Raw genomic sequence first — 25696 nt, 5'->3', positions numbered from 1 at the left:
CACAAATGCTAGTTCATCTGCACCTCTTTAGGAGGCCTAGGCCCTGCTCATGGATGGGACATCCCTGGTGGATGTTCCTTGCCATGTGTCCCCACAGACTTGGAAAGACCTGCTGGCTTTGACAGCGGCTCATTTCCAGAAGGGGACCCCACCCTCTCGTTTCCAAGTCGCCTCTTCATGGAGGGTTGAAGTGAGGAAGGCATGCCATCCCTCCAACACAAAACCTCTAAGCTACTGCTCCTGCCTTTCCCCACAAGTGTCTCTGGGGTCCACAGGGCTTATCCCTGAGTCCCTGAACTGGCAAATAACACACTTAAGCACTTTTCTTTCATGTACACACCATAGGATCATAGAAAATGAGCATTGGACGAGACCTCAGGAGGTCACATCAAATCCAACCCCCTGCTCCAAGCAGGACCAGTCCCAACTACATCATCCCAGCCAAGGTTTTGTCTTGTCAAGTTTTAAAACTGTCCAAGGATAGTCTACCACCTCCCTGTATAGAATTAAACTTTCACACATTGAAGTTTATGCCATGAACTCTGTTCCCTCTGCCGCGGTTGCCTATATGGAGGATGGGAGGGGGTTCAATCAGCCTGGAAGTTGATGCAAATGTTGCAGGTTCCTTTGTATGCCAGGCCATTGAGGTTATCGGTTGTGAACCTCACCCCACAGAAATAAATCATGCCATTTGGGGGTTGGACCTGATGATCTCTTTAGGTCCCTTCTGTACCTAGGTACTATGATACTATGGTACACTTTAGGTGCAGTAGCTCTAAAGCTTAGTTGCTCGTGTCTGAACCCACCATGGTCATACAGAATAAAGCTGCTCTTTCCTTTGAGCTTCTGGATAACCTTTTATTTATTTTTTTCCTAGCATTGTTACATCAGGCTCTATAATTAAGTGATGCATATTGTGGGGTATCTTTAAACCCTTTTTATATATATTTGCTGAGTGGATTTGGTGGACATATATATGTGGGGTGGAATAGCAAACCTTTTAGGTCTTATTTTAGAACCTTTTAGGTCTTATTTCTATAAAATCATAGAAAATGAGGGTTGGAAGGGACCTCAGGAGGTAATATCTAACCCAACCCCCTAATGTTTTGAACATTAAAAGCTGTTTACATAATAAACTGGAGTCTAGGGTGAAAAATATCAAATATTTCTATGAACTGTGAGGAGTACAGGTGCCTGGAAGATATTTAGGATGCGTGATTTAAATGCTTCTCCAGGCTTTTTTTTTTTTTTTCCTTTATGCCTCCATTATTTTTTATAATAATCACTTTAGAGCATATGGGTAGGTAACTGCCTGGGATGCTTTAGGAACAATGAATTCTGTATCTCAGCAGGGGGTTGGACTAGCTGACCCTGGAGGTCCCTTCTAGCCCTGTGATTGTGTGTGGATATTCTGATTCTTGAGGACTGTCTTCAGCTGTTCCAATTAATTTAAAATGCAGGGAGCCTAAATTATTTGACAGTGCTTGGCTGCATGGAGAAAAGGCACTAGGCAAAGCTTGTGGTACAATAATTATTAGTCCATTTCAAGAGCCAGTCATCTCCTAATAGGAAATACTGAACAATATTTTGTTTGGAAGCCATGCGCATATCTATTCCTTATTTTTGTTTATTTTTCATCTCTCCCTCTTAGGGTTTTGTGACTGAGACGATTGCAAGGCAATAAGGGCAAGAGCTCAGATGTTGTAAATCAGAGTGCCTCCAATGACTTGAGAGGAGCTATATTGATGTAAAGGAGTGGTGGAACTGGCGCAAAAAACTTAATGCCTGTGTTGATATTTTTCAGGTGGACAGAGATGATATAAAAGGGACTATTAGTGTGTAACAGAGCACCTAGGGTGGTGGACCTGCAAGTTAGGCAGGGCACAGCAGCTGCAGATTGCTGTGGCAATGGTGCAATTAGGCCAATTAGCAGGCAGCCCAGGCAGTCAGCTGATCAGAAGTAGGCAGGGCCCTGGAAGGATATAAGCCTGAGCTAGCCTTTCCCTGGCAGTCACAAGGTGAACAGATCCTGGCAGCAGGGCTCCAAAAGGATTTATGGTTTTGCACATGGATCCCTGGTGAGGCCTGGGCTGCTTACTGGGATATAGCCCAGGGCTGGGGGGCTATCGTAGCTGAGAGGCCGCAGAAAAATTTTCCTCTAAAAGGGACAGATGGCTGCTTTCCCTTTGGGTATTTATGATATAGCCCAGGGGCATATGGGTTATGTTGTAGTTAAACTGGCAGTTTGGGTTGGGACTTTAAAGGGGTAATATATGGGCTAGGGGCAGACATTATACATAAACCAGTTTAAGTGATCAGAAACTGGTTTAAACTTGTAACAGAACACTTGTCCAGTGCACATAAGCCAGTTTGGAAATGACTGAAACTGGTTTGAGATAAACCTGGTTGAATGTAGTATCAGACTTAACTGACTTGAGTCAAACCAGTTTGTGCTATGTCTGTCCCAAACCTCTTGCTGGTTTGAAAACCAGACACCCCCAGTATCCTGGCATGCTCTCTGGGCTGGGCTGGCCCCTCCCCTCTGTTCCCTGGCTGCAGCTTTGGTAGAGACTACAGACACAGAAGGGTCTGCCTGGCTTCCCCCTGCCCTACCCCCCCCCCCCCCGCCTGCTTAAGGAGGAATCCCCAGCCTCCTTCCCTCGCTTCTCCCACAGCACAGACCCCAGCTGCATGGACCCTAGGAATGTGGTATGCCAGCTAATGCCAAGAGGTGTCTGTGTGTGTGACTCTCTCCAGTTTCACTGGGACAGGCAGACATAACAGTGACCCTTTAGGGCTATTTGGAGCTAATCAACAGGTCAGCTAGTAAGCTGTTTTAGAAGAGTTTGAAGTAATAGAGAAAGCCTATTGTTTTGCTGATGAGGTGATAATCACCATTATCAGCTCCCTGCTGGCTTGCTTGTCTGTCAGTTTGCTGTAGACAGTAAAAAGAAGCAGGGAGAGGCAGATTGAAAAGCTCTGTATCATCAAAAGATGCATGTACTGCAGCGCATCCCCCCTTTGCCCCACAGTGCTAGCAGGGGGCTCATAGGCAGCCTCTATATTAATCTTATTATTCCATCAAAATGTGGTGGCAGATGAGAAGCCAAGGTACCTTAGGGGCAGAGCGGGGCACAGTTGTGGAGCCACGAGGAGGCATCACAGCTGCCTCCGGGGCCCCAGCATGCTATACAGTGGACTGCTGATTCTATGGGGCCAGGGCATAATACCTGTTCAAACTGATCAAATGGGGAGGACAGAGCTGGAGGACAGGTCAGTGTGCTGCAGTGCTGGTTGAATTAGTAACATGGGGGATAAGAAAAAGGCTGCTCCTTTTTGCAGTCTTGACCACTTATTGATCCTCACTTGGATTACAGCTGGCAGCATGTTCCATGCTTGTTAACTTCCCCGGTTGTTATTATCTCCTCTGAAGCTAGGAGACGCACCGGCTAGGATTTCTTCTCTGCTTTATGTAGCTCCCCAAAACCCGGGGTGACATAAGGGATGCATTTCAGTTCTTCCTTATGCATTTCTGCATTTAAGCTTCATTTTAAGTTGTGAGGCTGAGAAGAACTGGAAGCATTGCCTGGCGAAGTGTGTAGCAGATTTCCATGCCGTTAAGTCATCCCAAACCAAGGGGGCACGGATTAGATTTTCACTTTTACGCTCTTCAGTGTTTGCCATGGCTCAGGCTGCAGCTCTCAACAGGCAGTGTCACCAGTAGAAAACTCAGTGTGGAAGGAGAGAAAAAAACAACTAATGTATTAAAGTGAGTCTTGGGTTTGCAAAGAACTTGTGAATTTTTCTTGGAGTTACCATAAATAGTGACTTCCTTTTGGGCATTAAATGTAATGGTGCAGATACTGCGTCATATAACAGTTCACTTTAACGTGAGCTTTATTGTGGTCTTGGGTATAACCGTAAACTGTATCTAACTGGAGGGCCTGATGGCAATGCAATGGGGCTACTGATGGTGGGGTAGCTCCTATAAAATACCACAACATTGCAACCTCCAGGTGAGTATAAGATGCCACAAAACCCTACCTCACTGCCTTAGGGGTACTCCTTGGTTGGAGAAAGGCTAAGGGACATCGCCCTGACAGAAATTTTCCTTCGCTGATGCATTAGGAAGCTAACAGCAATTTGTATCTGTTTCTCTGGTAGAAGCTACAACCATTGAGACACTGAATGTCCAGACTCATTCTGGCCTTCGGATTGTGTCTCAATGGTCTAACGGGGGAGTGGTGGGTCTTGGGCAGCCTCCCCTCCTCCATACTCTCTGCGGACCATCTTTGAGACAAATTGTTGCTCCTCATTTCCTGGTCCCTAGTGTATCAGTTGACAGTGTTTGTACTTCTGGTATTAGTGAGTGTATGCTGTTTTATCAGTAAAACGGCAGCACATCTGACTCTCACATTCCAGGCACTTAAATTATTTTGCCTTACTGCTGCTGAGGTCACTATTAAGATGTTCATCTTGCACTCTAGTGAAAACCCTGATGAACTTGTGTTCAAGAAGGAAATGAAACCTGACTGGAGTGTCCCTGGCATGTTGCAGGTGATAGGAAACCAAAGGGAAAGCATAAATTGCTCCCCTTAACTTATTTCCTTTTGTTTTCTGTTTTCGGTAGACGGGATGTATCCTGATGCCGCAATTATCACTAAACACAGTTCTTGCTTGCTTGCTGAATAATGAATGAAACTCTTCTTCTTGTTTACTATTTTGTGCCGTTCATCCATAGATCAGTACTCTGCTTGTTAGTTCTGGTCTGTGTGCTCTGCATGATTGAACGCCTGTTGAGATTGGTGAGGACTGTTCTATTGACTAAACCAATCATCTGGTTTAGATACCATTGGTTGACTAAACCAATAGGCTGGTTTATATCAAACATATACTGCTTCCTGCTGCTATCTATCTCTATCTCTCTATCTCTGTGTTGCTGAACTGGAGTATTGTATAACACCCTGAAACCTTCTCATTGGTGATTAATATTGGTTAGAAGGTGCATCCCCCCTTTACACTCTTAATAGACTTACCCAACTCTTTTTCATGATGCGAGTGGCTTCATAATGAAAGTTAATGGGTAATTGCACTCTGTTAATTAAATTGAAAATGTCATCAGCCAATAAAAGGGGATTGGTAAATCATATAGACAACAATAGTAGATCTTAATATTGTATGAACACCAAGTTGGGGGAAGTTATAATTTCCCCCATTTAACTTTATTGATTTGTTGATTGCTCATTGGTGCCTACTAAAATAAATCACAGAATCCTGATAGCTAAATTAACTCTGTTTTTTGTTTGGTTTGGGGTTTTTTTTAGTTAAATAGTATTATGGTATAGTGCTATAGTATACGTCTGGGTTAAGGAGTGCCTTGTTTTAAAGTCATGTTGATGTATAGAAGGAGAACATATAATAGTTCATCATCTTCAGTCACATGTGTGGGAGGTTTGCATATAAGTGTTATCAATGTAAAACGGGATTTGTGTCTTGCATTTAAATCATTCTCATAGAGGAGGCTTCTAAGTTAATAGCTTTTCCTGAGGGTTCAGTGAAGAAAGCAACACGACAAATACGTTCTGATCTATTTTTAAGGCTAACAGTATGTTTTGACTGGAACTAGCATTCTTGTGGGTTCATGCTATATATTTAGTTGGTGTTTTCTTGTATCTTCACTATAAGGTTGGAAGGGGTAGGGGGGGAATAACAGCAACAGGGCAGTTCCAAGTAGACCCATTTCCCACAAATGGATGAAGGGAACTAGGAACACTCCAAAAAAATCAAACTTTTCTAACTGACCTACTGCCTTTAGGTAAAATATGTATTTTCTGGGGAGTCCATGGAGTTTGCTGGTATCAAAATGACTTAAAAGGGTATTGTCAACTTTAATCAGACATTGTCATTTGATTTGTGTCAATCAGTGATTGTCAGTCAGGGTGCCATGAGATCCTATCAGGGGTGCGAAACAACATTAGCACTGTAAGGTGGGCAAACATGATTCACAAGATAAAACCAGAGGGTGCCTATACACGAGTAGCGCTGCTGTCCAATGCACTGTAATTACAGTGCATTAGTGCAGACTCGATTAATTGAGTCTACTGGAGCTTGGTAATTGCCGTGCTCCAGCAGCCTCCTCCATCTCGTGTGTTAACGTCCCCGCACTTAAATGGCAAGGAGACTCTGACACACAAGACGGTCCAGGTGCTTTAATTACAGCGGCTTTCAGAGCTGTTCCAATTAAGGATCCCTCACTTCCGGAGCACGTGTGTAAATGCGCAGAGATTTCAAACAGGAAACCAGAGTGTCCAAAACTTTCTCACTGGGTGTGGTTTTCTCAAGATCTTTGCAACAGAATTGCTCTATTATTTCCTATAATCAAAAATCACTGTATACTAAAAGATGGAATTTTCTGAGGTGTACTCTAAGTCTACAAGGGATGAGAAACATTGATGTAAATGCTAGGTTTTCATTGTCTACTGATTAAAATAAAATAAGTAAGTAAAAATTGCAAGGGAGAGCAAGTTTCAATGAAAAATAGGGTTTTTTTGTTTTTGTTTTTTGTTTTTTTCTGATGAAACAGAAACATCAAATTGAAAGTGTGTTTTGTATCACCTGAAATGAAAGCGGACTTTGGGTCTTTTGATTATTTGTTTTTAAACATTACCTACATTTCATTTTAGAAAAGTTTTGAAGCAAAATATCACTTCCAAAGAGGGGGAAAAGCAAAACTGTTTAGAAATGGTCAAAAAAAAATCTGCCAGCTCTTTCAGCCTTTGTGTCCTAGTAAAACAATTCGAATTCAATACAAAGGGAAAGAGCTGTGGTGGATCCAAGAAGATGGTTCTTTTTTTCCAGCCTCCCTGAAAGTTTCTTCTCAAATTTGTCAGCTGTAAACCAGGAGTTTTGCCTCTTGGACCGTCACCAGGGTGCACGTTGAGCTGCACCACGCTAGCTTCTTGAGTCTGCACCAGCTCCTGCTTTCCAGACACTGGACATGTCTGGCCAAATAATTGTTAGCTTTAAAAGAAAAATGCAACTCTAGACAAATCATAAAAATAAATAAATAAATAAATAAAATCTTATCCCTGATTTTCTTTTCTCCATTCAGTTTTCTTCCCACTCTCTTCCACTCTGTTCTCCCAATGTCTTGGCGATTTTGTCGGGTTCAAGTGTTCCAGCCTTGATGGTACCAGGACGTATATGAGAAGCAAGGGCCTTATTTTTTTTTGGTGATCTCTGATCAAATATCTCTTCAAGGATGTAGTTGTTCCACAAAGAGAGATTGCCAATCCCAGCCCCCTCCAACAAAAACCCTTGCTTCCCTTTGCAATTTTGGCAGAATAATCTAGGCCCCCCTCCAGCACAAATCCCCACCAAAGTGTTCATTTTCTCTTTCTAGCCACCTGCTGCTTTCTTCCACTGGTCCTGGATTATGAAAAAAAGGAAGAGATCTCCCCCTGCTATGAAAACTTTCTCTGGATCGAGCTTCCTTTGTTGCTTTGAGTCTGGGGAAATCCCGCAGCTTTAAATTCCAGCTGTCTTTTCTTCACAGCTTTGCAGGGAGAAAACAGGCTTGCTTTAGGACAAGGTTAGTTTCTGCTCTTTCCAGGGAAAATCTCACCTGTCCCTTCCAGCCTTTTAGCAATTAACTGATTGGTGGATAAGACATCCCAATACCAGCCCTGCTTCTTCTTAGGGAAAGAGCAGGAGGCAAAGCACAGCAAAACCCAGCCATAAGACCTAAAGATACAGGCAATTCATAAAATCTGGGAAGTATATGTGGGCAAATCCTCTATCACTCACCAGTCTTAAATGACCTTTATTTTTATGATTATTATTTTTTTTTACTATATTACACTTGTATTAGTAGAAAAATCTGTTGGGTGGGGAAGGAGGGGTACAACAGAGCTTTATTTATGCACTTTGGTTCCTCTTTCACTTCAGGAATGAAAACCAGTATAATCAATCCCATTTTCCTTGGCCTGCTGGAGTTTCAGACGCTATAGGAGCACGCGCTTACAGTAATGATTTTCGGTTCTTTATGCAAAAGCAGGCAGGGTTCCCTGGTCTGTTTGTGTACAAGGGCGCTCTCTCGGTGTCTGCCGGATGTTAAATTTTAATTGGCATTGTCCTTGTTGGCCATCTGCATTTAAAATGGACTTGTTAAAAGCAGTTGAAAGTTTAATAGAGCCAGTTGTGTTCGCTGTAATTGTCCTGAAGGTGGTTTGCAGCTGTGGTACTCGGGGATGATGGAACAGAATTGAGTCTGATCTAAGATCCTGCCATATAATGTGCTCATGGAGCAAGGGGGGGGGGGGGGGGGGCGGTTTCTTGACCGCTGCAGTACAAGATAATGTCTACGCTCTGATAACATCTTTCATTTTGATAGTGTGTTTTTGCCGGAACAGCTGGCGTTCCTCTTGAGTGCAGGGGGCTCCAGGTCCTTTTGGAAGAATATATTGATTACACTGAAGCACAAGAACTTTGCAACCTGCAGCCATGTAAATTGAAGACTTAGTATTTAAGTCAGGCAGCCGGTTTATACAATTCATTTTTCATAAAATACCCCATGCGGCTCTGGGTTTTTTTCTTATTGCTTGGTGGGACTGATTTGATGGTTACAAGCTGTAAGAGGCTGTTTGGTTTATCTCGCCTATTGGATAAAGCCCTGGAGGAACGCAGGTTCTAGTTTGCAGTTTAGCTCTGCGTGCGTCTCTCCACTTACTCTTCATTTCAAGAGAGGAGGCGGTTGCGTGTCGTGAGAGATGCAGCCTGGTCCGTAGAGGAGACCGGGATCCAGAGGCATCGAAACGACATCTCTCAGGAGCCACTGCAACAGCATTTCAATGTGAGCAGTTTGAAGTCTTTGGCTGATGGTTTTCTGCTCTGGGAACTTGTGTGGAGAAGTCAAAATGTCTATGCAAAGTTTAGATGCAGAATGACTGGAAATTTCCAGGGGAATCTCCCATTTCATCTCTCCTCCTGCTCCCTTTTACCAGGGTAAGAGGGGATTTTTCTCGTATGAGTGTCAAATCCTGATATGATAGTCTGACCCTTCAAGATGGGTCTAGACCAGTAGTTCTCAATCTTTTTAGACTCGAAGGACGTTTTGTTCAACTTACAGCACCCCCTTGTTAGACTGGAGGCACGTGTGAATTGAGCAGCACCCCATTTCAAAATGCATTTATGTATTACACTGCTTGCCTCTCCACGGAGAAATGAGGCAGCGAGGTCAGGGCAGTGGCTTGGCATGGAAGTGCCTGAGCCTGCCCTACCCTCCTCAGACCTAGTGGCACCCTTCAAAAGATCTCGTGGCACCCAGGTTGAGAAGCACTCTCGTAGAGTTTGGGAATGTGGAGAAAGCTTTGAATATGTAGTCCATAGGAGACTGGAAAGGAGAGGGGAAAATAAAGATGCCAAATGCATTTCTTTTTAAAATCTGCAGATGTTTGTGGGTCCTGGTTCATGATAGAACCGTAGGAAATGAGGGTTGAAGGGAGCTCAGGAGGTCACATCCAGTCCAACCCCCTGCTCCAAGCAGGACCAGCTCCAACTACATCATCCCAGCCAGGGTTTTTTTTTGTTGTTGTTTCTTTTTTTTTGTCTTCAACCCCACCAAGGATGGAGACTTCACAATCTCTCTGGGTCACCTGTTCCAGTGTTTTACTAACCCCCTCGTCGTGAGAAAATTATTCCTAAGATCAAACCTCAACTTCCCTTGTTGCAGCTTGAGCCCATTGCTCCTTGTACTGTCATCTGCCCCCACTGAGAACAGCCCAGCTCTATCCTCTTTGCAGCCCCCCTGCAGGGAGGTGAAGGCTGCTATTCAATCCCCCTCCGTCTTCTCTCTGTCACTAAATCAGCCCAGTTCCCTCCTCCTCTCCTCACCAGTCCTGTCCCCCAGCCCCACAACCATTTTCATTGCCCTCCGCTGAACTCTCTCCAATGTGTCCACATCCTTTCTGTATTGGGGGCCCACAGCTGGACACAGGACTCCAGATGTGGCCTCCCCAGTGCTGAACAGAGGGAAGAATCACTGCCCTCCATCTGCTGGCACCGCTCCTGCCAATGCAGCCCAGGATGCTGATAGCCGTCTTGGCACCAAGGGCACACTGCTGGCTCCTGTTCAGCTTTTTGTCCCCTGTCTCCCCAGGTCCTTTTCTGCAGAGCTGCTTTCCAGCCCGTCACCCCCAGCCTGAACCAGTGTAGTCCTCAGTCTTGCTTGCTCGCACACTTAGGGTAGGCAATATTTAAGGTATTTATTAGATGGGGTCCTCACAGATTAAGAATTGGGGGACAGGGGGGATATACACTAGAGCATGAGTGACTTCCTTGCTTCATGTGTTGTGTCGTGGCTTACTCAAGCTGCAAAAAAGCATATAAATCAGCCTAAAAAATCTGGTTTAATAGCTTTCTTACTGCTTGCAATGGAACATATTCCAATCACCCAGCGGTTTCTCCTACTCTGAGTTGCAAAACAAAGATGGGAAAGCTAAATGGGGTAAATTAAAGAACAGCAAACACCATTTTAATTCAAGAAAGCCTATTCTCCCCTCTGAAAGGAGGCTTGCATTCTTGCTACTCACTACGCGCGGATGGCAGATCTGTGTTTATCTCCCAAGCAATGCAGATTGTATTTTTATAAAAAAGATGTTTATTCTTGCTTAACATTTTAAAGCAAGGCTCTTTGTTCCCCACCCCTCCTCTGGATTCATGTAGGCTTGTGTGTTATTCAAATCCCCTTTTAAATATGATGCTTTTATTTTTCTGTCAGCTAAAATGAACACCTTTGTGAGGCCCGTCCTGTATTTCCCAAACCTTTCATCTAAAAGCACGTACTGAACTATGTAAGAGCAGGTTTTATTTAGAAGAAATGTGCTCTGTGACACTGGCAGGTGCTGTGGGAGACGGCACCCCGTGCTTGGCACCTGCAGAACTTCATTCCCGACTCAGGAAGCTCCTGTTTTAATGCAGAGTTTTTTTGCATGGCTTTTTCAGTACCTTAGGCTGGCTGAAAGCATGGTGCCTGGCCATTTAAAGCTCAGGCATGAGCTTTTTAATGTGCGACTCTGTGACCACACCATGCACGGTCATGGTTTCTGCGTGTCTTTAATATCTCCGCACCATCATGTACCTGTCTAGAGATTGCAGCTGGCTTGCTTATTCTGTCTGCTCTGACATTCAAGATTGCCATGCAGAATTTCTCTTACCCAGCCTGAATCATGTAAGCTGCTTTTCCCCATCTACCTCTCCCCGTGTGACCCAGACCCTGTCCATTTTACCCTGTCCGTGTTGTGCTGCTTGTTCTTCAAGCAGAGCCCTTCGAGGAGTCAGCCTGCTGATCCTACGGGCCTGACTTGGACCCATCACGTCGGTGCCTCAGTGTGCTGCTTCTGCTTGAAAAGCTATTAATGCTAACAGAAGATGCAAATGCTGGCATGTTACAAACATTGAGGCATTCATGTTGAGCAAGGTAGAATAGGATCACATTTAGATGTGAATAGGATCCGTCTTTGTGCCTGGCTCTAATTATGGACAGTAGAGTTGGGAAGTATTTTGCAGAAGCTCTGAAAGTCGAGAACTGCATGTTGTAGGTTTACTCCCCCCTGGATTCAAGGCCTGTGGACAAGTTTCCTACCATCAAGGGAGAGCAGGACTAGGGGACCAAGGCTGGCGGGCTCGATGTCTGGCCCCGCAGTTCAGAAGAGCCTCCAGATTTGGGTTGGTTGGTCATGGGAGGTTGAATTTAGTATTTGGTGTGTGGTGCAGACACTGTGATGGAGGAGCCTGAAACCAAATCCAATTCTGCTAGTGCCAGAAGTTTGACTATTACTGTTGTGTAGGTACCAGTAGGTATACCCGAGGGAGCGGGCTTGTGAAATATGGGAGATGCTTTTTCTTTGGGGTTTTTCAATCGCATTTTGGGCCGTTGCAAATTCCAGATAGAGGAGAGGCACGTTGGATGTGAGCCAAAACCGTGCGTCTGTTCATCTCAGTTTGCTCCCTGTTAACAAATCCTTCATCCTAAGCATTGCACCGTGTTATGACTTTAGGCACAGCCTTCAGCAGACAGGGTCTGAATGTGATGCCAGCACCCAGACAGATCCAGAGGTCTTTCTGACTCCTCCTAAGCATAGAAGTGAAGCAAGGTGCGTTGGGTCTATAGTATTAGTCTCTGATCATAGTATATTCAGACTGAACAATGCACGCTGAAGGGGCTCAGAGCCAGCCCGCTTTAAACTCAACTAGTCCTCTTGCTCCTTAGTGGAGCCAGAGCTGGGTACCCTACACAAAACTACAGTGCTTCCATATGTGGCTATAGAAATAATTGAAAATGAGGGTTCAGAGGGACCTCAGGAGGTCACATCTAGTCCAACCCCCTGTTCAAAGGACCGTCCCCAACTAGATCACTTGTCCAAGTTACAACCCATGCCACGCAGTTCTGTGAACATAGGTGTAACCTTTCTGCCAGGTGCTGGATGGCAGTAACAAGGGCCGGATTCAATTTAGGGGTTTTACACCAACTTTTCAACTTGATCTCGAGCCCCCACCCAGAGACCTGGGAAAGTAAAGTTTAGCTGGGTGTTCAGCCATGAACAGGCTTCCCCACTCACCAGCAAATCGTAGACAATGAGGGGTTCAAGGGACCTGAGGAGGTCACATCTAGTCCAACCCCTGCTTGAAGCAGGACCAGCCCCAACTACATCATCCCAACCAAGGCTTTGTTTACCGTGGTCTTAAAAACCTCCAAGGACAAAGATCCCACCACTTCTCTAGGTAGCCTGTTGTAGTGCTTCACCACCCTGCTAGCGAGAGAGTTTTTCCTAATATCCAACCTCAACTTCCCTTGCTGCAGCTTGAGCCCATTGCTCCTTGTCCTGTCATCTGTCTCCACTGAGACCAGTCCAGCTCCAAATACACAAATGTTGAACTAAAACAGGGTTTATTACAAGGGAATAAGCAAGCAAGCCTACACTATAAAGAAAACAATTTTAACTGTTAGCCCTTAACTACAGCTCGATCCAGATCTGTCACTGGCAAACCATCCCTGCAAGCTACCAACTAGCCCCATCAGTTTGGAAGGGCATCTTACCCAGGACTGCCCTCTAGGTCCCCCACTACCTATGCCAGCCAAAATGTTGGGTAGCAAGGGGTTGCTGCTCTGCTTTGGAGACTTTACCACCCTCGCCAGCCTAGACCCTGCCCTATATCAAGGTAGGTTCAGGGATTTTTTCAGTTCTTTCTATTATAATGAATCATGAAGACCCACACTAGAGTCCTGTGCTCAGAAGTAATTTCATTTTCAAGAGGACCCCCCATCTAAGTTGTTTCCCTTCTTCCCAAACATGTCCTTTGCTCTAAACTGGGCCACCCCACTGCAAACTTCTGCAACGTTAATATGACGATGGACTTTTTTAGCGAACTTTGTATATAACATGGCCTTGACAACACGAATGCGCCTATACACCTCGCCATTTAGAAGGGAGAGCCGATGGACAGAAAATCTGATCTACTTGCCTTTTGCAACTGGACGCTTGAACCTCAAACAGCATAACCCATGCCCATAAACTGTGAAAACAGCCATGAGTGAGGAGCCCTTCAAACCCCCATACCAATGAGGCTGCCAAGAGGAGTTGCACAAAGGAGCATTAAGGAGCATTATTCCTCTTGAGATGCACAAAGCTACCATTTGAGAACAGAGCATGCAACACATAAGCAGGGTTGCATAAACACCTCCTTTTGCCGTGATAACATAATAGTGTTTTCTGTATAGACTTTCTTCAGCGTTGTATAAATATATACTCACCCTTTCTGAGCAGTTGCTTGCTTTTTTCTTGAATTACCAAACCCAGCATTTTAATGGAATAACATATTGCCGCAACTGGTATCATTCCGCTAATGGGAATGACAGTTATAAAGCCTGAATTTATTGTTAGCATGAGATACTTAAATCCGTTAAGACTATTTTTGATTCCTGTATATTTATACTGTTATGGGTGGAGGAAAGTCAGCATATTGGCTGCACTGAGTATACAGTAATAAGAAAGACATATTTACCGCTAGACTATAATACTGTTGAAACAGGTCTGGCAACATCATCTGTTTTATGATGCCAGGAACAACAAAGTGTTCCCTCAATTAAGCCTGTCACTTGTAGACTGTCTTTTCACTTATTTCAGAAGATTCATTTTACCCTCTGCTTGAAATTGGGGGTTGAAAGCGGTGATCACAAAATACACGAAGAGTCATTTGGGAAGGGAAACGCTTACGACTGTCATGTCTTTGTGATCTCCCGAGCATCAGTGTGTTGTTTTGGACAGGTGCCACATGCCGCATGCACAGGATATATTTACTTGGCATGTTGTTGTGTAGCAACAGGCTCTTTCCCAAGTTTGTTCAGTGTATGTGGAAATCCAGAAGGCAAAGACCGGATTAAAGCTGGGAGGGATGAGATGCATCTGTCTCCTTCAGTGCAGTTGGGAAGGGATGACGGTGGTGACCCTTTGATGGCTGGCACTAGAGATATTTCAAAGCAGAAGTTTTACAGGTTCAGCTGACTTCCTTTGCAGCCGTCACTGGGGGACCGCTCGAGTGAGATTGCCCGCCCTAAAATTTCAGCTTTATAGAAGTGTCTGTTGTGCATTGCATGCGTGTCAGTTGTGGCCGTGTTGGTCTAAGAACACAGGAAGATTCTTTGGGTAAATGTGATGACGTTTATTATACCAACTAAATTGTTCTTTGCAAGCTTTTGGGTACAAACACCCTTCCTAAAACCGCAGTGTGGTTTGCTATACTCCTGATGCCAACAGCCTGACCCTGATTGAAAGGAGTCTGTTATAATGGGTATGCCCGTGTCGAATCCTGACAGTGATGAAATGTCCCCAGTTCTCTTTAGACTTTGGAGAGAAAGAGATCTTAGCTTCTAACATTGTATTAGCTTGTTCATGTCATAGTAGTATCAGCATACGCTCGAAAAGAGCAGTACATCTCTTCAGACGGAAGGACCAGTAACAGGTCATTTGATGAACAGTAAAAAAAACAAAAACAAAAACCAACAACCAAAAAAGATCAACAGATGAATCAGGTGGTAATTTCCAAGGAAAGCAGAGAGACAATTAATTTTAATTCCCCACTGGTGCTGAAGCATGAGATCCTGGCCCTCTGGGATCAATTTTATCACTAACTCTTTGCTCTGGTAGCAGTGGCACAAGACGGGTATTCAGAAGAATAGCAAAAGCATTGGGGGGGAAAAGCTTCTCTTACGTTTGTGATGGCAGCGATGCCTGGCATCTCTTCCGATGGCTGTCCTAGAGGAGCGGAGCTTGCAAAGCTCACCCAGGCGGCGTCTACGCGAGACGCCGGCTGCACAGTAGCTCGTTAATACTGTACCGTAGTGTCACGTGGCACAAAGTGTGATGCAACGCTATGGCGCAGTACTAACGAGCTAGTCAGCATCCCTGAAAAGCCATTCAGAGATGCTGCTGCATGGTCATTTGGTACTTGTGTATGAGACTTGTTACTGCACAGTCAGTATCTCATGTAGACGCAGCCCCGGAGAAGCTGTCCATGGGTCAGTCATTCCAACGGTGGGTTATAGATACTGGTTTTCATTTTGGGTACCAGGAGACAGACAGACAGTGGACAGGACCTCTTGCTGATGCTCTCTCCGAGTCAGTCTCTGAACTTTCTTTGCCAGCAGCAGCACTCAAGTTGTGGGAGAGGAAGCTAAGATGGGAGCAGTGGAGACAGAGAAAGGTCTGCTGTTTTTTCTCAGTGCTTTTCCTTGAAGACTATCCTTGTACTCTACCAAGGGATTGTTTACACCGCTGCTTTATGCTTCTGAGCGGCAACAAAAAGATGCCTGCAGAAGGAGTCTGTGGCAAGTACCTGAAGGTTTAAAGCTGAATAGAGATGAGCAGATTCGCTGCCTTTTCAACTGTCTGCGTGGTGTGAATGCCATCAACAGCTTTGTCGTGTGCTTCTTAAAGAGATGGTGGGAAGGCACAGGGTAAAAACCCTAAAGTAATATCAAGTTACTGCTTCAATGTGGAGCAGCTTTGAAAACACGCTGAGTTTATGGAGAACCATTGTTTTGTTTTGTTTTTCCTGGAATAACAAAATAAATGTCTTTTTATTCCTTGCATGTTTTTGAATATTAAATACAGGGGCTGGTTAGGACCAAAAATATCTAGATACAAGAACTGTGTTGTCTGCAGGTCGCACCAAGTGCTGTTGCTCCTAAGGGACTGGGTGTACTGTGTTTTTAAGACCGTGGGTACGATGAGTCCTTTCTGTCCAGATACATTTCTTGATATCATTATCAGGGGCCAGTATGGATATATTTCAAGCTATTCTATGGCTCTCTGTGGTGTCACGGATGTTATAGGACTTATGAACTGGCCAATTAATAGAAAACTAGGGTTGAATGGGATTCAGGAGGTGACATCTAGTCCAACCCCCTGCTCAAAGCAGGACCAGCCCCAACTACGTCATCCCAAGGCTTTGTCTAACCAAGTCTTGAAACCCCACCAAGGATGGAGAGTCTACCACCTCTGTGGGTAACCTGTTCCAAGTGTCACTCATCCTTTCTGTAAGCAGGTATTTCAGCCAGACGGAAGAGGAAGGGGATAAAAAATGGTGTGGAAAATGTTGAATTGGCACTATTCCATGTAAACCATGCGTGTCTTGCATCCAGAGGGATGTGCAGTCACTGCTTTGGCAATGAATGGTGGGGTTTAGGATGGTGCGGTGAAGAACTGATCCCAGAAGGCTGTGTGAGACTCAAATGAATGTGCCATATGAAAAGTCGGAGAGAGTTTTGCCCCGAGGATGTCTCTGTGGTGGTTGGAGGAGGTCAAGTTTTTATAATGAGGCTTGGTGGTTGGGTAGCCTGTTGTCTTGCTTCTAACCAGAACAGTGTATGCCTCGCTTTCACATTTCAACTGGGAAATGGTGGTTGTGTAGTACTGTGTTCAGTGAGGTCATTTTCCTCTTAACTTCAGGCTGAATCTGAATCGGAGTGTAACTTTTGAAAAGAAACTTCCATGGTAGCAAAGCGAATTGGCAGAGCAGCTCAGACATCTTGCTACCAATCCAGAGGTGAAGAGTTGGAGTCTGGATGACTTGCTGTCAAAGCTGCTCCTACTTGACCAAGCTGTAAATGAAGACCAGGTCATTGACATTTGAGGCAAAGCAACAGATGTAGTACTAATTATATTGGACCCGTATGTGCCATTAACTACAGAAACTGGCATGACTTGACCATGCTAGACTCCATGCTTGCAGATCCAGCTTTCCTGATCGCATGCACATGTTGTACTGTTGCTTTGTTGAGCTGTCTGCCTTGACATTGTGGTTAAGCAGAGGGATAACCTCAACACTAGCTATTTTGGCTGTGGTTATCTTTGGTCACAGTTAATTGCTGGCAAAAAAATAAATAAATCACTAACAAAAGCAGAGCCTGGGACGAACCCCTACTGAGAAGCAGGCCCTCAGCTAAACAGTAACAGCAATGTCTAAGTTTTAAAAACTCTGAAAGACATTAAAACTCAGATCCTTTATTAACCAGCCTTTTAATTATTTCTCTTCATTTAAGCAATGATAAAATCTTCATGGTTTGTTAACCTTGCAGGACTATTTAAAATGCAATTAACGAAAATAATACATGTGAAATAGACTCCTTGTGATTCTGTTCCAAAATATAGAATATATTTGGCACCGTTAATGTGCTTCACAACCTGCAGGCGAATGTTTTGCAACGTTCAGCCCCAGTCATGCAGTCAGCTCCATAAAGGCAGATACCTACATTTACATGGAGCTGAAAGTCTCTGAAGCAACCCAAAATCTCCAAAGCAACAAATGCCTGGGCATCAAAATATATTCCCAACATTTCCATTGGCTTTGCCTATATGGTCCTTTCACCCAAGAACATAATGGGGTTTGATATCAACGGTTTCTGTAGCTACAATCTAGTTGTGTCTGGTTTATGCTGGCATCTATCACTCTAGTATTTGAACACCTTAATGTAAAACCAGTTAGCAGAGATGAAGCCCCCAGTGGGCTCTCTGCAGTTCTGGAGTGCATAAAAAATAATTGAAATAGCCTGATTTAGAATGAGACTATTGAAGCCATTGCAGAAGTCCCTGCAACTATCAGAATTAAGTTTTGTTATGTACCTATCAATACTTAAGTCAGCTCTTGGCAAATGAAATGAGCTGGAGCCTTTCCAAGTGTGCTGAGAGGTATACTGTCTTATGGCAAGCAGTTCTCATAAATACAGACTTGAGGGCATTTCATTGCAGGTAATCTGTGGGAATTGTAAAGGCCCTTTACTGCCGAAGATTAGACAAGTACAATAGTCAGTACACAAATGTATTTTTATTATTAGATCAGCTTGTTCTGTTGTTGGGAAGTGTAATCATTTTTATAGGGTTTACATAAGCAGGTATGATTAAATACAATATCCAAGCTATTGATTAAATTCTTCATTTGGGGTTCTGGGTGATGGGAATGCTAAGTGTGTATATATTGGCAGTCCCTCATAGTGGAGGATGGTTGTTTTGCACGATTGCTTTATCTGTGGGTCAGAAGATGGCTGATGCGGCTGATCCGGGATCAACAGACTCTGTTGCAACTCATGCACGTATTTCCACCCATGGGTTGGATGGTTCTGGATTCCTGATTCAGTCTGCAGCATGCTATTTCTGTCACTCCTGCTTTTCCATCTCCTGTTGCCATCACAAGGTTTCAAAGTACTGAGATCCTTGCAGCAAACTCTTCTTCCATTTGGGGCACTTCTAGGCAGTAGTTTCCCAGGAATTGATGCTTGATGTTAATTTTTTTCAAGTTGGCCTTGAGGTTGAGGACATCCTTTAAAACGCTTTCTCGGCCATCCTCTTGAGCATATGCCTTGACTGAGCTGGGAGAGTAAAACTTGCTTTGGGAATCTGGAGTTGGACATTCAGATGACACGGCCAGCCCAGCAAAGTTGATGTTGGATGGTCATTGCCTCGATGTATATGAAATTTCCTTGTGAGTTGTGACAGTACGCTAATGTCAGTGCATCTATCTTCCCACTGGATTCAAAGGATCTTCTGTAGGTAGCATCGATGTTACTTCTCCTGCGACTTGACTTATGTTGTCCATGTCTCAGCTTTATACGGTTAGGTGGGAATCACAAGTAAGTGCTTGATAAATCACAAGCTTGGCTTTAGATCTGATGTCACGATCTTTGAACACCCGTTTCTTCCGGTGTCCGAAGGCTGCAATGACACCAACAAGCTTCCAGTAGAAGTGGAGCTAGGATACTGAATGGATGGTAAGTTGTTTAATCTCAGCCAACTCTGAACCAATACCAAGAACACCCTGACCTCAATCATCAAGCTCCAGTATGCTGATGATGCTTTAGTCTGTGCTTACCCAGAAGCAGAGCTTCAGGCAATTGTTGACATCGTTACTGAGGCATATAAGAAAATGAGACTGACACTTAACATTCAGAAGACTGTGGTCCTCCATCAACAAGCTCTTAACGAACAATCCCCAGCTCCAGTAATTCAGATTCACAGTGAGACTCTGGAAAATAGTCAGTATTTCCCGTGCCTTGGAAGCCTTAGCTCGCAAAAGTCTGACATTGACAAAAAAATCCAAACATCACCTTAAAAATGCACGTGTGAATGCTGAGTCCCTATCACCTGAAGTGTGGTATGATTTTTTAACTTATATATATATATATTCTTTTTATACAATGCCTATCCACCCAAGCTATTTGGACTGTTTGGCTATAAGAAAAATAAGCTGTGGTGTTCCTGGTCTGTTAAGTAGCAGGCAAGAGGGTATCACACACATCACTTTTTCTACCATCAAAGCCGTGGACTGAGCAAGCACTGGGTATAGCTGCTATCTGGGATCGACTCTAGGATTTGCTCTCAATCAACCTAAACCACCCTGAGCCATCTATTATCCCTTGCCACTCACATCACAGAGAGTAATAGCTTCTTGTTCCTCAACAATTGGTGGTCTTCTTTCTGTGTGTGTCTAATTGCTGTCTGTAGATCAAGATGTAGAGGACAAAAAACAGAAAGCTGAAGAGTTGCTGCAGATGGACTTTCCAGGGTTGGGGCCTACAGCGTAGATGGGAACAGGCTTGGAAAGGGCCTGGCTTGCACCCTGATGTTGAAGAAGTCTCTGGAAGTGAGGCTGGGTTGTATCCACAGGGTCAAGATCTCTGAAGTGTTTTTAGTACAGATGTCCAGTGGGTTTGGCCTTGAGGACAGCAGTGAGGCTGGCACTTGCTAGCAGTGTAGATGCATTCACAGAAGTTCTTGTTATTTGTGATGATGAACTGAGCAGAGTTGAACCATGTTGAAAAGGTGTTGGCAGGAAACAGAATAAACTGTTTGGTGACTAAACAAAGACACTTGGGCCTCAGGCCTGTTTGCCCAATGCATTCCCAAATATTGAGGCTGGATTTTCAGACGTGGCTATCTGTTTTAAGAGACCTAACTTGAAACACGTTACAGAATCCTCATTTTTGAAAACCCCAAATTTCACGGCATGTCTACAAGTGCACTTTAATGTGCATTAGCCTATTTTAATGTGCATTAAGGCATCACTAAAAAGCATGCTATTTAGTTAATGGGCATTAAAATAAGCTAAGGTGCAGTAGGCATCACTAAAAAAACCCCGTTCTCTATAGTTAATGTGCATTAAGACCGGCTAATGCACATTTGCTTAGTACCTCACAATGGATGTTCTAGATTTAATGCACATTAACTAAAGTTTGTTAATGCACGTGTAGATGCACCCTTAAGTTCTTTAGAAAGAAAACCAAAAAAACCCATTTCCTTAAAAACATTTACAGCTCTAGAATATTTTTGAGGCATGTTGGTCTTTCTTTAGCTGGGCTTAAAATAACATTGTAGTGACTACAGTTTGCCAACAAATGTTTTGGTAGAAAATGGAGGTGGTGCTGACAGCTCAACTGAAAAGAGAGAGCTTCAGCTTGATGAATAGATCCTCAGATATTTTCACTTATTGGAAATGCCAGCATCTGTTGTGTCAACACTGGTGAGCTCACCCGGAGATGACCTTACAGCAGGGCTTATGAGAGCAGTAGGAAGGCTCCTTTCCCTGTTGACTGGACAGATTTTGCATTACCGCTTAATGTTTACCCATATTTCTGTGATTTGTGCTGTATTTCCAGAGCTCTGGAAGCTTTCTTGATTGATAGCACTAACTAAAAAAAACACAGAGATAATTAAATCACAGAACTGCTTCCCAACACTACCGTGTGAGGCTGACCTAATTTTGACACTGCAAAGCTTATCCGCAGAATATCTATTAAGTTAAAGGAAACATCGTTCTGTTTCTAGAAACGGTTAGAATTTTTTCCCCTTACAACTCATTACACTGCTGTTTATTGTTCCCCCTGCTGGGTAAGTATTAAAAACTTATGATCTATGACATATGGTTGGTGTCTGTCAGTATCTGGTTCTCGAACAGTGGGAATGTTCCAGTTCGATAGAGGAATTTGGGTGGAGGGGGAGGCCACGTTATTTCTTCTGTCAGGAAAATGCTATTTCTTGAATTGTCATGTTTTAAAGATTTTCTTTCCTTCTTCGCTGATTTGAAATAATAAAAATAATGTCCTCGTTTCAAATCATGAGCAAGCATTGGAGTATGCCGCACTGTTAATTGACATGATGCACTTCTGAATATATGACAAATATTCAATATTAGAGTAGTCTAAAGATTTCACAGGATTGCTTTCTTAGTGTTAGTACGATGCATTCTGATGACTTTCATTTGATGCCCTATAGTCTGGATACCTGGATAAATCGATATACTGTGGAAAGGGGTACATGCATCTGACTAGCTAAGTTTTTTCTTTCTTTGTTTAAGAGGTAAAAATTGTTGTCTTTCAACTTGGTGGCCAATGTCTAGGAAACAAGATGGTGCAGGAATCTTATTGAGTTGATACCATTTTTCTCTCTCACAGTGAAATGTTATTAACTAGAAAGTATGAAGGGCAAATTTAATGCAACGAAGTACACCTGTGATCCTCCAAAATATTTTCTGGCTGGGATGATGTAGTTGGGGCTGGTCCTGCTTTGGGGGTTGGACTAGATAAGAGCTCCTGAGGTCCCTTCACACCCTCGTTTTCTATGATTCTATGATTTTGCTGCGTTATTGGAGGTCAAACTGTGAATGGCAATCAGATATGATGCATGTGAGTCAATCGTCATGTAATGGCTTCTTATTAAAAAGGTGCAGTATGACTTCAGTGACCAGATGACTCCATTGGTTGCAACACTTCTGAAATTGGTGGTTGTGAGCAGATACTGTAAGTGAGGACATGGGAATGTCCTTTCTAGGTTCAATGGGTAGGAATGAAAACCTACCATTTTAATATTTTGAATCTGGTTCTGTTGGCACTGAAGACAAAGGGCAGACTTCACTGACAGTGAGATGATGCCTGATGTGTGCAAGACACAAGTTGATAGCTTGGTTTAGTTTTGTATCCATTAATGCAAAGACAGGTGGAGAGGATTGTCTCCATTTGGTTTTCGACATTTTTTCTGATTTTCATAAGGCATGTTTCTTCAGCCTTTCTCTAGCTTGGTTTCAAGAGGACTGTCCACCATCAAAACTTTAAGTGATCTTTCTGAAAATTTCAGTTCTTTACTTGTCTATCAAAAATTCTGGTTGACCTTGTTGGTGGGTTTTTTATTATCATTATTATTATTCAGTGCTAGTAAGGCCCTAAAAAACTATGAGATTGGATAAAAACTCATGATGTTAAAAAAGAAAAATGGATTCTATTCATTCATCTTTTGATTTGAACCATCAGTTACGTGAGTGGGGAGGGGCAAGTGAGATGTTACGTTTTTCTTTGTAACTGAAATGTGAAAAACAAAACCCATATATGTTTATTCCATGAAGCATAATGGTTCCAGCTTTCAGACCTTACACTTTTATTCTTTCCGGCCTGCCATATTTTCTGTACGACACCAGAATATGTACATGATCAGGCACTTCTTTCATCGGTAAATAAAGAATATCTTGGTGCTGTTTTGGTTTGTAACGAAAGTCTGGGTATATATATATATATATATATATATATATATATATATATATATATATAAATTTTTTTTTTTTTAATTTTCATTTCTGATCTCATCCTTGGTTCTGTTGCATTAGGTATATCTTCTGCCAAGACAAGAAGCATGAAGGGTTCTTTTATGCAATATTTACTATGTATAATCACAAGACAAATTCCTCTAAATGCCACCAAACAAAATAAATGCCAAGTAGTGTACGACTCTAATGTCTCGTCTGGTATTTAATCCTTGGAGGCATGTTTTAGAGGGAGCTGTAATGAATATGCTTAGAGTTGAAAGGGAGGTGACATTTCATAATTATGTAATATCTTCTGAACCATAAAAAAAAAGTTTTTAACGGGAAATTTTTGACATATTCATTTGCTTTTTATTTAAAGCACTGTACACTCCTTCCATGCTTGGATTCAGCATTTGATTTTTTTTTTTTTTTTTGCTTGCATCTATTGCTTCTCCAGGTCTAATGGATATTAAACAGATGTGTACACAGTAACAGATGGATGCTAAGCACCATTTAGATGCCTCAATGTTTGTGTGTGATCCTACTTCACCCTGCTCAAGTCCCTGAAAGATCAGTAATACGAAGCTGGATGGGCGCTCCTCCTCCTACTTGCTCTCTGCTCCTTCCTTTCAAGGTGAAGGTCATCACCATTGGGCACGCTAATGTTTTCACAGATTTGAACAGAGTGAAGTGGGATCACACTTAAACCAGACCCAAGTACTATTCAGAAGCCTAAGAAGTTGAAGAGAATCCAGCCCTAAACTGCAAGACACTTAAAAAGTAATATGAATTTAAAAGACTGCAACCCTTCTGGATTTGCTGGAGTCCTCCTTCCCTTGATGCGTTATGACCCCAGTCCAGCAAGATACTTTATTTGTGTTGTCATACTGCTACAATTATGGGCTCTTGTTTCAAACAAAATGGCAACTAACATAATACCCCATCATCAAGCCATGGTGCATCCACACCTTGAATACGGTACCCAGTTCTGGTCGCCACACCTCAAAAGGGATATAGAAGCACTGGAGAAGGCGAAGAGACGGGCAGCAAGGATGATTAGTGGGATGGAGGGTCTTCCATATGAGGAGAAACTAAAGAGGTTAGGTTTGTTGAGTTTAGAAAAGAGAGGGGACATGAAAAGAGTTTACAAAATACTAAATGATGAGAGAGCCGATAGGGAGTTATTCTTCATTGTCTCTTATAAAACAAGGACTAGGGGCATAACCTGAAACTAGGCTGTAGTTAGTTTAAAGCTAACAAAAGAAAGGTATTTTTCACACGGTGTGCAAGTAAGTGTGGAACTCATTGCTACAGGAGTTTGTGCAAGCTGGCAATGTAACCAGTTTCAAAAAGCGGTTAGGCAAATTCTTGGTGGAAAGGTAAATCAGTAGCTATTGAGCATGGGGTAACACCTTAAATCTTCCTAGACCTTAAATACTGGAGACTTCAAGTGGGTGAGGGACAGTGGAAAAAACTCTGGTCATACTCTGTCCACTCTCCCTTTCAGCATCAACTCTCTGTTACTGTGACAGGATGCTAGGCAACTACAGTATGACCCAGGAAATGACAGTTCTTATGTATATCATAGAAAATGAGGCTGGAAGGGACCTCAGGAAGTCGCATTTAGTCCAGCCCCCTGCTCCAAGCAGGACCAGCCCCAACTACATCATCCCAGCCAAGGCTTTGTCTACCTGGTCTTAAACAGCTCCAAGGATGGAGCTTCTACTACCTTTCTGGGTAACCTGTTCCAGTGCTTTACTACCCTTTTTGTAATAGTCTTTCCTAATATCCAACCTCAACTTCCCTTGCTGCAATGTGAGCCCATTGCTCCTTGCCCTGTCATCTGCCCCCACTGAGAACAGTTCAGCTCCATCCTCTTTGCAGCCCCCCTGCAGGGAGGTGAAGGCTGCTATCAAATCCCCCTCGGTCTTCTCTTCTGCAGACTAAATCAGCCCAGTTCCCTCGGCCTCCTCACAAGTCATGTGCCCCAGCCACTGAATCATTTCCATTACTCTCTACTGGACAACCTCCAATTTTTCCACATCCTTTCTGTAGTGTGGGGCTCAAAACTGGACACAGGACTCCAAATGTGGCTTCACGAGTAACGAATAGAGAGGAAGAATCACTTCCCTTGACCTGCTGGCCACACTCCTACCAATGCAGCCCAGGATGCCAGTAGCCTTCTTGGCAACAAGGGCACAGTGCTGACTTGTATGCATCTTACTGTCCACTGTCACCCCAGGGTCCTATTCTGCAGAGCTGCCTACTTAGGCAGTCACCCCCAGCCGGTACTGGTGCATGCAAATTGTTCTATCCTAAGTGCAGGACTTTGCACTTGTCCATATTGAACATCACAAGACTTTTTTTTTTTTTTGTATCCAATCCTTCAATTTGTCTAAGTCTCTCTGAATCCTAGCCCTTCTTCTAGCATATCTACTACTCCTCCCGGCTTGGTGTCATCCACAAACTTGCTGAGGGTGCAGTCTATGGCATCTTCCAGGTCATTGCTGAAGATATTGGAAAAAAAAAAATATGGCCTCAGGACCTACCCCTGGGGCACTCCACTTGATTCTCA

General features: G+C 43.4%; 1 protein-coding gene across 3 annotated transcripts in view; it reads left to right on the top strand.

Moving 5' to 3' along the window:
- MDGA2 (MAM domain containing glycosylphosphatidylinositol anchor 2) overlaps window positions 1–25696 on the top strand; it is a 692671-nt gene that overhangs the window by 192334 nt on the left and 474641 nt on the right. The window contains exon 1 of one of the 3 annotated variants that reach the window (XM_059723426.1): window positions 2029–2078. The exons of the other annotated variants lie outside the window; for them this stretch is intronic. The gene's annotated coding sequence lies outside the window, so the exon portion shown is untranslated. Of the gene's footprint in view, window positions 1–2028; window positions 2079–25696 lie in introns of those variants that run through there. 3 annotated transcript variants of the gene reach the window in all.

This window comes from Alligator mississippiensis, chromosome 2 (assembly GCF_030867095.1).
Source record: "Alligator mississippiensis isolate rAllMis1 chromosome 2, rAllMis1, whole genome shotgun sequence".
NCBI lineage: Eukaryota > Metazoa > Chordata > Crocodylia > Alligatoridae > Alligator > Alligator mississippiensis.
This window is presented reverse-complemented; position numbering and strand designations above follow the sequence as displayed.